We start from the raw sequence: 12,086 nt of genomic DNA on the forward strand, positions 1-12,086 counted from the left end.
ACTCCAAGGTCAGGAGTCAGAGAAGATGGAAGAAGCAGAAAGCTCCAAAGAGAAATAGGTACTTCAAGGTCATAATTGCAATATTCTTTGATCCCTAAGTTTGGCTGGGTAACAGGCAGTTTTAAAAACTGTCAGTTGCCTAGGAGAGCTGTCATTTCACAGTTCAAGGGTTCAGTAGCTTCAGTCTTTTAATAATGTATAGACTGTACAATCATAAGATTTAAGTATGAGCAAATCTTTGCTATAATTAAAGTAGAAGATGTTTCATCCCAGACCACTTCACTGTCATTAGGCTGGGGTTGTAAAATGCTGACTTTTGGAGAAAGGGCAAATTTGATAAGGAGATTGGGGGTAGGGGAATGAACACAATATGCAATTGAGCACAAGACTGAACTTGACAGATTTAGGTAAAAGATGTATTATTTAGGTAAAGGATGTGGAGCAAGAAGGAAAGTAAAACGAACTGGGCAAAGAATTGGGGGCACCAATTGAGATCCTTAAAAGTTTCTGGTTCTTTTCAGGTTCAATCCTTAGACCCCACCAGGGCTCCCATCTTCTTCTCCTTCAATCTTTATGCTAAAACTTAAGGAGATAGTAAGAAAAATTATTTTCAAGAAAATAATTTTAAAAACTGCTGGCCCAGAGCTCTTTGAACATGGTGATCAGGATATGAATTTGTTACAGGTTTTTCTATTGAGGTCTGACATTTTTGAAAATGCTGACAAATAGAGCTTAAGGTTCCAGGACATGCCATTTAAACTGTTAATGCCATAGTTTTCTTATTTGTAAAATAAACTCTAAAAGTCTTTATGGTATTTAGATCTTTGCTCCTAATTCAGGCCCTCATCACATTTTGCCTAGACTGTTGCAACAGCTTTTTAGTCTCCCTGCCTCCAACCTCACATAGCCATTCTAAGCCATTTTCTATAAGTTGCCAAGATAATTTCCTATGGATAATTTTTAATCATGGTACTCTCCCACTCAAAGAGTAGCAGGAAAGAATATTGGGGTTTTGTTTATTTAAGCAGGTAGAAGTTCTGAATCATAGGGTTTACAAAAATAGGAGATAGAAATTTGCTAACCAGAGAAAAGGGAAGTATGGAGATCAGATATATGGAATTTCCAAAACTGATGGCTAGGGTGGATTGGAAAGCTGAGTATAATATAGGCTAACCAGGTTTTAAGATACTAGTCCAAGTAGGATGAGAAATTCTGAAGACAAAGATATAATTATGAAGAGGAAAGAAATGGAGGTTCAGGAAACTCACTGACCAATTGGGGATTTTTAAAAGAGGTGTACAGAAATCTAAAGCAAGGGAAGATGAGGAAAATAAGGGATGGTGTGATCCCACAAAAGAGTGGCAGGTATGCTAAATTTTGTGAAGAAAGCTCAGAACAAAAAGATTTTTTTTAAAAATTACCTATGTTAGGAGGACAAGAGAGGATTAAAGAATCAGCCTGCTGTTTGGTTTGAACAATGTCAATTGCCCAGAAAAACTGATACCCAGGATACTGATTAATGAAATTTCTGCCCCATTATCAATGAATTTCCAAAGATCATAGAGAACAGGACTAGATAAAGGAAAATCTTGTCTTAATATTAATTTAAATGGATGAGAATTGAATCAGAAAACCATATAGCAGAAATGTTGACTTTAACTATCTGGCAAAATTCTAGAACATATTTCAACCCTCTCTGGTCCCTAATTTGCTCTGGAACTCAAGAACTGACTCCCTAGGCTGTGGCTGCTATTGCAATATCCTTAAAAGAGTAACCCCATGGGTAGTTTGATAGCATAGTTCACAACTACTGTTATGTATTTCTCATCCCCTATTAGTCATTAAACTAGTTCTTAGCAAAGGCTTTTACTAAGATGGTATAGTAAAATCAGAAGCTGTAATACTACCTCCCATAAACCTATATGCACTCTCCACAATTAAGCATAACGTTCATTGGAAGAGTGAACTCGAACAGAAGATATGTCAGTAGTGAGCCACATGTGAAAGGCACATTTATGTCAGAGGAAACTCAAATGTCCTAGCACTTTAGGGCCTAAAAGTTTCCCCTCTTTTTGTGGAGATCTCCTTGTGGAGATCCCATGGGATTCAAGTCTAAGATCTCCACGGAGAGGGGAAACTTGACAGAAGTGACAAGCTAGGGTTTAAACTCTAGTTTTGTGACTCTAAAGTCAGTATTCTTTCTACTGCCCCATCACAAACAACGATATAAGAAATGAGGTCCAGAAGAATGAGGACTAAGAAAAGGCAGTTAGTATTTAAAAGTTAAAAGTTCTTTGATAACTTTCGCAAAAACAGTTTCATGGGGTCAGAAATCAGATTGCATTAGGTCGAGAAGTAAATGGTTGTTAAAGATATGTTGGCTATAATTATAGAGTTATTCTTTTTGTTAAGGGCAAAAACCTACATGGTTAAGTAGTTCAAACAGTATTTGACAATTAAGTGCTTTACTTTTTTTTTTTATTTTCTATTACTTTATTGATAAGGTCACCATGAATTACATACACAAAACGTCCTTATGCAGCCAAGAAAAAGGAGACAGCAAGTGAACCAAGGAGAAAATGTTTTGGAGATTGTGACTATCTCTATAGGGAACAGAAGCTGCTACAGAACAGATTGCGTTTGGTTTTATGGCTTGAGCTAAAGAAATGAGAAATCATCAGCCTTAAGTCCTTCTCTCTTTGCAGCTGCTGAGATCTCTGCAGCTAGCTGCCGATGCCTCCAGGCTTTCTTCACTGGACTCCAGATAATAATGTGTTCCAAACCATGGATAGGTATAGAAGTTCAGAAAAGTTGGCTTTATTTATCCACTAGGGATTTGTCAGTGATATATGGAGAAAATATAAAACAATAGTTTGAGGGGATGGCAGGGTCAAGAGAAAGTTTTCTTAAGCAACTTTTCCTGGTCCTTCTTGTGATTGTGTCTTCCTTTGAGATTATCTCCAAGTTATCCTACACAATATATATCTTGCTAATCTATAATTGTTTTCAATTTGACTCTCCCACTAGATTTTGAACTCTTGCAGCATAAAGATTTTTTTTTTAATTTCTGTGTATATCCAACATTTAGCACAAAGTCTGACACATAGTAAGTGCTTTATAAAAGCTTGTTTTTGATGTAAGGGAAAGAAGAGTAGGAGCATATCATTAGTCTGTTGGGGAAAAATAGTCAGATAAGAAAAGACTGAAGATGAGAGACAGAATGATCAGGGAAAGAAAGCTTCCAGAGGAGCTAGAATATATATTGATGAAAGGATATATATGTAGATGTGTTTGTATGTATGTGTGTGCGTGTGTGTAGACATGTCTCTGTATGTATCTGTATCTATATATAAATCTATCTACCTATCTCAGAAACATAAAAAAAGATATTAATTAGTCTTGGAAAGAAGTCTATCTCTTCCTCAGAAACTAAAGCAAAAAAGGAAAAAAAAAATGGAGGAAGATGAAGAAGTGCCAGAAATAGTCAGATAATCATAGGATAATAGATCTAGAGGGGGAAGACCCCTAAAAGATCATTTACTCCAGATTTTTAATTTTACAAATGAGTACGCTAACACTGAGGGAACTTAAGTGATTTGTTCAATACCACAGGTATGTCCTTCCCTCCTTCCCCCCTACCCCCCCTGCCACTCATTCCCTTACTCTTTTCCTCTCTCCTCCTTCATTTCTTCCCTCCTTGCCTCTGTTCCTCCTATCCTCCTTCATTCCTTCTCTTCTTCCTTCCTTCCCTCATTCCATCTCTCTACCTTTCTCTCTCTCTTCTTTTCTCCCTCTCCTTCCTTCCCTCCTTCCTTCCTTCCTCCATCCTTCTTTCCCTTCTTCCTTCCTTTTTATCCTTTCTCTTACCTGCCTATCTTAAATCCTTCCTTATGTCATATTCTTCTATTCTTCAATACCATTGAATGAATTTCAATTATCTTTTGAATTTATGGATTCTCCACCACCACCCTTTTCTCTTGTAGAGATAGATAAGAGCTAGTTCTTACTAGCTTGGGAGAATAAGTTGTCAAAATCTCAATGTGAGCTTTTACACCTCAGAAATTGGCAAATACTATAAATCAGGCGTGAGTTTGTTGTTATTTAATTATTTCTTATTTGTTAATTATTTCTTAAGTCTAGAAAGTGATGTAGCAAAAATTAATAATGCAGATTAAATGTAAAAATCTGTTGTATATTTAGAGGGTGAGTTGTTTAACTTTTCCCAGCACACCCACTATGAATCATGTTGTCCATTCTTTTGAAGAAAACTTAGTTCTCTGGTTTCTACTGGAGAAGATAGAAAAGCCCTCTCATTTTATCCAACAATATACCAATTTAGTGTGTAGAAATGTCTTTGTTACTTAGTATTAGCATAATTTGACCATATTCTAATCTCTGTAGGTCACTGGAACAGTCCACTTACCCTTCATTCTTACTGCAACACAGAAAGGGTCTCACTTGCTGGGGCCAAGTATTGTAACCACCTGCCTAATACTGGGGATTTTTGATCACATTTTTTTCATAGTGGATTTTTTTTTGCCATTTTCTTAGGCTTCCCCACCTTCTCTTGGCTCAGACTCACTAGATGTATAATTGATATATTTCTGTCAATATGCTGGTAAACACAGGAACTCTTTGTTACTCAACAACTCAGATATTGTTATGAATTTATTGTTGTTTTTTGTCCTTCATTCTTGGAGAAGACCTTGATTTCAGGGAGATAATGCCAGATACATGCAAGTGAATTGAATTTAAGTGAAGGTGGGCTGTGAAAAGTCAACTAACTTGCCTTTCTTTTATTAGGTTGTGAACTGTATTTATATTATAATTACTATCGTAGAAAAATGGATTCCTTATCATGAGATGATATCATTTTTTAATATTTTCGGGCAATGTTATAAATATCTATGTTTAAAGCCATGTTGCATTTTCACAACTCTAGGCACATATAATTTATAATATAGCAGATTAGAGTATTCACTGAACCAGTAATATCAAACTCAAATAGAAAGAAATTCTTGAAAATCACTTACTAACTTAGAAAACCACAAATCACATTATGCATGTTGTATTATATGTATATTTATTCTGTCAACTATTTCCAATTACATTTTAATTAGTTTCATCAGTTTGTCAATCACATGCTGCCCACAGGTTTGACACTTTTGCATTAGACCTCCTTAGAAAACTTGACAGGTGAAATTAAAGTAGGTTTTCAATAAAACATTTAGTTAGGGATTCTACCTCCTGGGATAAGAGAAATATATATATATATATATATATATATATATATATATATATATATATATATATATATTATATATATATATATATATATTTGTTAAATATTATTTTCTTTCTGTCTCTGTTGCTGTCTCTTCTCTCTTCTCTCCCTCTCTGTGTCTCTGTCTCTATCTTTTCCTCTCAGTCTCTTTATGCCTCTGTCTCTGTCTGTCTAACTCTGTCTGCCCCTCTCAGTCTGTCTCTGTGTGTGTGTCTCTGTCTCTCATCATGTGTTTTGCTTTTCATGATATAACCTGAGTTGCTATACCATTAATACAGAATATGGAAGTGACTTAAATTTTAATGAATCATCTAAGAGATATTTTGAAATTTTTCTTCGTTTTGGATTTTTAGAGACTTTATTAGTGGCACATATGCTCTATGCTGAACAATGAGGTGGAAAGCAGTGAATTTGGGGATCAAAGGACCTGTTTGATCTCTTTGACCTTGAGGAAGTACAACTTTCTGGATCTCAGTTTCTTCATCCATACAATGATGAAATTAGACTAAATGGACCCAGCAAATAAATAGAGCACCAGACTTGGAGTCAGGAAAACTCATCCTCCTGAGCTCAAATCCAATCTCAGCCACTTACTACCTATATGACCCCCTTTTTGCCTTAGTTTCCTCAACTGTGAGGAATTGAGCTAAAGAAGGAAATAGCAAACTATTCCAGTATCTTTTCCAAGTTGTACATGACTGAAATGACTGAACAACAATACTGCTAGTATAAATATATAATATAGCATGAATCCACTCAATCTGGAATCCTTCACTTCCTCAAAACAAAACAAACAAAAAAACTTCTCCCTTCTACTCTGTCCTGATCTTGAACAGATCTCAAACCAGAATTGGGAGCCTATTTAATAATCAGTTTCAAGGTATCTTGAATTATGTAGTTAAGTTCTATTATAAAATTTAGTATTAAATACCTACTTTTACCATTGTTCAGTGATTTGTTTATAGCTAGAGTTTGCCTTTCCAGCTAAATTTCATGTTTATTTGAAGGCAAGCACATGGTTTTATCTTTGTGTATTCCCCTCCAGCACACATACTCATCTAGATAGTACTAAGTCCATGATAAATGTCCCATGAATATAATCAGATCTTTCTTCAGGATTGGAAATTATAAAGCATGTAGTCCAAACTCTTCATCTGTAGGATGAGAAAACTGCTTGTTGAGGCATTAATTAGCTGTTCTTTCTCTAAGTTAGGTCACTTGTTTTCAGTGGCCTTTTCTCAGCCAATTTTGCTAATGGCGATAGTTTAGAAAATGCAGAGATTGTTTGGCTCACATAGCACATCGCCATGACACCAGTGAGTTGGCTACAGTTTCAGGACACAGGTTAAACTGACTCTCTTTGAAATGCTGTTGAAGGCATTTATTTGCATTGCAGATAATGATAACGATTTCCCAGGCCTGGTTTTTTAAAGAGATCAACCAGATAATGGAAATTATTTACCTTGTGCTTTACAGCAAGGCATTTTCCACACAAATTTCCAGTGTGAAGATTAAATGTAGGCAAGCAAACAAATAAATGTGGGCAAATAGGATAATATTTTTGGTTATTTTCTCAAGCTATCAAAAAGACTTATTTATAAAATTAAGTTGAAATTTTTTGGTGAAATCTCCCAGAATATTTTCATCTGCCAAATGGCTTGCCCAAGTCATATAATTAGTAAGAGATGGAATTCTAATTCAACCCAGGTCTTCTGACTCTAAGCCCAGATCCTAATGAGTGGCCTAAAGGCCTAGCCAGGAGCAAGAGCTAGGTCTTTCTCCTCTCCTGCCTCAAACACTAATGTCCTGTTCTTAGCAGGTGAGGGACTTCCTTATGTTCTACTCTCATGGATGATGAACCTAGGATAGTTTACTATTTACTCTAATCCAAGAATTCTATTTAGAATAAAATGTTTGTCTATTTTTTCCTTATACTTCTGATTTCTCAATAAATTTGAAGGTGAAAAACAGAATGACCTCCTATTTTGAGCCAACAAATAAAAAGTTGAGGATAAATAAATATTTTCTTATTGTACTTAGGTCCAAATTTGAAAAGGGATTGTTGAAACTCTACAGAGAAAAGAAAATATTAATTTATAATGGTATAAATCCATATTTAAATAGCAGGCTGTACTCTTCCCAGTTCTCTGACCTTTTTCAGTTATAAGAGCTCAGGTCCTGGCTCTACCCAGACAGGACATGTTTGATATACTCTCTGTGGTTTTTAGTAAGCTGCCACCTCTGCTCTTCAGTTCCAACATTTTGTGGGTGGTAGCTGTTCTATCCAATTAGAATCATTTTAAATATTCCCATCCATGATCTGCTACAATTCAATGAATCTTAGTCATATGAATATAGAATAGAGTCAACCACACAGAAGTAACCAAAGAAGTAAAAATAATACAATCAAAACATAGTAAAGTAACAAATAGCTAATAAGAAAGTTACATTTAAAAAAAAGCCTTTCCCAGACTTAGGATACCTCCATCAATCTGCAGGTATCTCCCAGAGCTAGGAGTTCCAAGTCTCAGGTAGATGCCTAGACTTGATTACTTTTACCAAGAACATGAATGTCTCAAATGCTGAATTTAGGAACCATTTCCACAACTTTCCTACTCATAGACTATCATCCATCAATTTCCCATTTGTGGCTGCCTTGAGAATCAGAGTTAAAATAGCTATGAAATTCAGCTTTAGTCTAGTCCATTTAGTTTCTCTAGATCTCCAAAGCTCCCTACATCATGACTTTTAAGCTCATAATCTACAGCATCAATTAAAATGGTGTGGGAGGGCAGGAGTCAGATTGTCTCATGGTTCTCATGCTTGTCCATTGTCCAGAGGGACATACGTGCAAGTAATGAATACCAATTAGTCCTATGTTCCCTTGAATAAAGGAATCATGGTTACATAATTATTTCTTTGTTCCTTGGTAGCTGGAGAACATATAGTTCATTCTCTTGTCCTACACCCTTAGTTATGAAGGGAAGAGGGTTTGGATCAAGGGTTTGCTCTCTCTCTGTCTCTCTGTCTCTCTTTCTCTCTCTCTCTCTTTCTCGCTCTATCTCTCTTTCTCGCTCTGTCTCTGTCTCTGCCTCTGTCTCTGTCTCTTTAAGCATATATAAAATCTCCAATGTTTTTAAAGACCCTATTTGTAACATACAGAGTATCAGATTTGCAGTAGGCCATGCTTGGCTCAAATTCTCATTTTTCCACTTATTTGATAAATTGATTCTTTGATTCTTGGTTTCCTTATTTTTCAAATGAAGCAAAATGCTTAAGTATTGAAAGGTCTTTCCAGCTTTATGCCTTATGAGATTCTGAAATAGGTATCCATGATTAGCAGAAAGAAAAACTAAAAAACAAAAAGCATCACTAATTCTAAATTTTATCATTGCAAAGAAACATTTAGTATTGATTGATCTGAGCATGTATCTCATGTAGAGAGAACATATGTATGGTATGCAAACCATGGTCTCTGTGTTTGCAGAGCTTAAGTTTTAGTGCATAGATCACAGACCTAAGGTTGCAAAAGATATTAGAAATCATCTAGTCCAATCCTCTCCTTTAACAGATGAAAAAGGATCATAAGGGGAGTCAGACATGTAATAAAGGATAGAGCCAGGATTTACACCTATTTTGAATTCATCATTCTCTCTACTGTACTATATCATATCACATATCATGATATATACAGAACATACTTCTAAAATATTTCTTAAAACTTTACCAGTATATATTAATGCAAGAAACTAAACTTGTTTGTGATTCCTTATGGTGAAATTAATTAATTTATATACATATAATGTTAAATTTTCATGAATCCTCTTTCAGTTCCTATCAGAATTCTTTATCTAAAGATAAATTCTTTATTTATGACTTACCAGTAAGTAGCAGAACCATACTCTAGTCCGGATCTTATGACTTCAAATCCGGCATTTGTAACTATATAGCTCCTTGACACATGCATAAAGACGAGAAATAACTCGGCCAGTTGAAATGAATAACCCCAAAAAAGACTCTAACCCTGAACAACCCTTTCTCTATCAATCAGCTGTATGAAAATGTCAATTGTGTAAAGTTTTTCTGAAGACATAATTTCTTGAATATTGGTGACCAGCTGCAATAAGATCTCATTCATTACTCTTTCAAAATTCCGCTGATTTTATGGAACTGAAAGAGGCTAATAATTTCAGGGAGCAGAACAGCTCATTTTTCAGAAAAAGAAATTATAGCCAAAAATATATGTACTGAATTGGCTAGATAACAAGGCAGGAAATGCAATGTTTCATAATCTGAATTTTAGAGTATTTAGCTGTGTTCAATTTTCCTGAAGTAGCTGGCTTACTCTTGACAGCAACTAAGAAACCAATAGGGCTGCCTGAGATAATTATATAGCATGTACTGCTCTACTTCATATATAGTCATTAAGTCTATTATAGATTCCTATTTGTGATGCTAGGGGTTAAGGGGTTTCGTGGAGATTTCCATTTAAATCCCTCTCTTTATGGGATTAGAACTCAGCCATAAAAATGTAGTCCCAGGCTGGAACTTGATTCACTGGGTCTTGGCCTGGGTGCAAATGTTTTTAATTTTTTCATAAATATCATTATAAAATGCCTTTGTAAAATAAAAATTACAGTATTGGGTCATATCTGGTGGTTTAAAGCTTCTTGATGCCTAATCCCCCATTCTCAGATCCTTACTTCAAAAGTCCTATATAGGGACATGCAAGAAGACTTAAAAAAGAGATTGAACCACATGATTACAATGTGGCCATCAATTTGACATTGTAGAATTAATTTTTACAATAAGAAGTTAATATTATTGCATGAATTTCCCCCTAGTTTTAGATGACTAATTATAATGTGCTAATTTACTCTTCTATGGTATAATGGAAAAGAGCTTTAGACTTGAAATTAATGAATGAAAAAGAATTGTATTTACTAGCTGCTAATCATAGGATATAAATAGAAAACTACTCTTTGGGAGCTTACATTCTATCAGGAGAAATACTGCATATAGGAGAGTTCAGTTGCAGGATAGATTAAAAAGGTTCAGTGATTCTTAAGATGAAGAACCAGAGTAATTGGCAAAGGGCAGGCATCTTTAGGATGCAATGCCAATGGTTCCAGAGTACCCACCATCAGGGCCATCAATGGTAAGACTTAGTGGACCTTAGGAAGCAATGGCAGGACAAATGGTAAGGTCTAATGGCTCACATCTTCCTGGAATAATTGTAGTTGGTAGCTCTCTGATCATCCAAATGAGGAGAGCAGCCATGTCCCTGACATATTGCTTTTAAGAAGGATGTAGTATCCCTAAATGGAGCCAGGAGCTATAAATTACTTCTTATGGGGGTGTATAGATGAAGAATAGAGAATAAAGGGAGTCCATCACCCGGTATGAACTGAGTATCAATATCTGGAGCAGGGGAGGGGGATGTCCTAGCTCCTCATGGCTCTTGCTTTTTGGGCAGCCAGAATGAGATCTGGACTTGGAGTCAGTAGACCTGAGTTGAATTGGAATTCTATCTCTGACCAACACTATGGCTTTAGACACATTATATAGCACCTCTGGGATTCAGTTTCCTCATCTATGAAATGAGTTTGAATACAATACTTGCACTACTCATATCACTATTGCTATTTTGAGGAAAGTGTTTTCTGAACTACCCATAAAGTGCCACATAAGCATAAAGTATTGTGATTAGCAATAGAAGAATCAGTCTTTTTATCACTTCCAGGATACATTTCCATAATGAAACAAGGCTGAAAGACCTTTTCTGTTTTGTTTTTTTTAACATGTAATTCAAATGTGGGTGATATACATAGCTAGGTGTTCACAAAACAAGTATACCTTATTATTTCTTAAAGAGAACTTAAGATTCTAGATATGAAGCTAGAAAGGGTCTCAGGGACCATAGAGCATAACTCCCTTAATTTTATAGATGAGGAAGGTATAGTTTAGTAAGATTATGTAATTTGTCCCTGATCACACAGGTAACAAAAGTCAGAGTCAGGATTTTAACCCGGGTTCTTTTGCTGTAGAACAAATGATCTTTGTCACTATAACATGCCATCTCCTAATTGAAAACATCTATGGTTATGATAATTAAATCTAATTGGTATATGATGACTCCTTTTACTTACCCAGCTTGTAACTCCTGAATGTATTGGTGCATGGCATTTAATAAGTTGTTGTAGCCAAAAATAAATTTGTCACTTTGGGCTAACTTCTGCTTGATGCACCTCTCCAAACTCTTTACAGGTTTTAAGAGGACAAGTATATAGTCCATTATTACCTAAAACCTTGAAAGCTGGTAAATCTAAATATATATGGTTTCCTTCTCTGTAAAATAAACTGGGGAAGAAAATAGCAAACCAGTTCAGTAACTTTTCCAAGAAAATCCCAAATGAGGACATGAAGAGGCAGACACAACTGATATGATTGAACGACAGGGATATACAACCAATGTGTGTCAGAGGTGGGACCTGAACAAGGGTTTCCTAAACCACACTGCCTTTATCATACTTCTCAAATAGTTTGGCCGAGGTTTTACAGCAGGTTTTCTCTGTAGCATCCACCTTTGCATCAAAAGCTTGCATCCCTAACATGAGATTTCTTTAAGAAGAAATAAATGTGTGACTCCCACATACAGGCAAGTAATCTATGATACTGGGTATATGGCATGATCTTTATGTGATTTTAAGTACTATCATCTCTGACATTAGAGAAACTTTGACTTTCTTCTAAGTTTCAATAAGAAGTCAGTTTAGTCTCACATGTTCTAACTCAGATGCCA

The 12,086-nt window shown here is 35.5% G+C and overlaps 1 pseudogene; it reads right to left on the reverse strand.

Annotated features, from left to right (window-relative positions):
* LOC127557026 (V-type proton ATPase subunit B, brain isoform-like) overlaps positions 1–11,579 on the reverse strand; it is a 30,748-nt pseudogene extending 19,169 nt beyond the window's left edge.
* Between the last annotated feature and the right edge of the window lie 507 nt (positions 11,580–12,086).

The sequence above is a fragment of the Antechinus flavipes genome, chromosome 3 (assembly GCF_016432865.1).
Source record: "Antechinus flavipes isolate AdamAnt ecotype Samford, QLD, Australia chromosome 3, AdamAnt_v2, whole genome shotgun sequence".
NCBI classification, from domain to species: domain Eukaryota; kingdom Metazoa; phylum Chordata; class Mammalia; order Dasyuromorphia; family Dasyuridae; genus Antechinus; species Antechinus flavipes.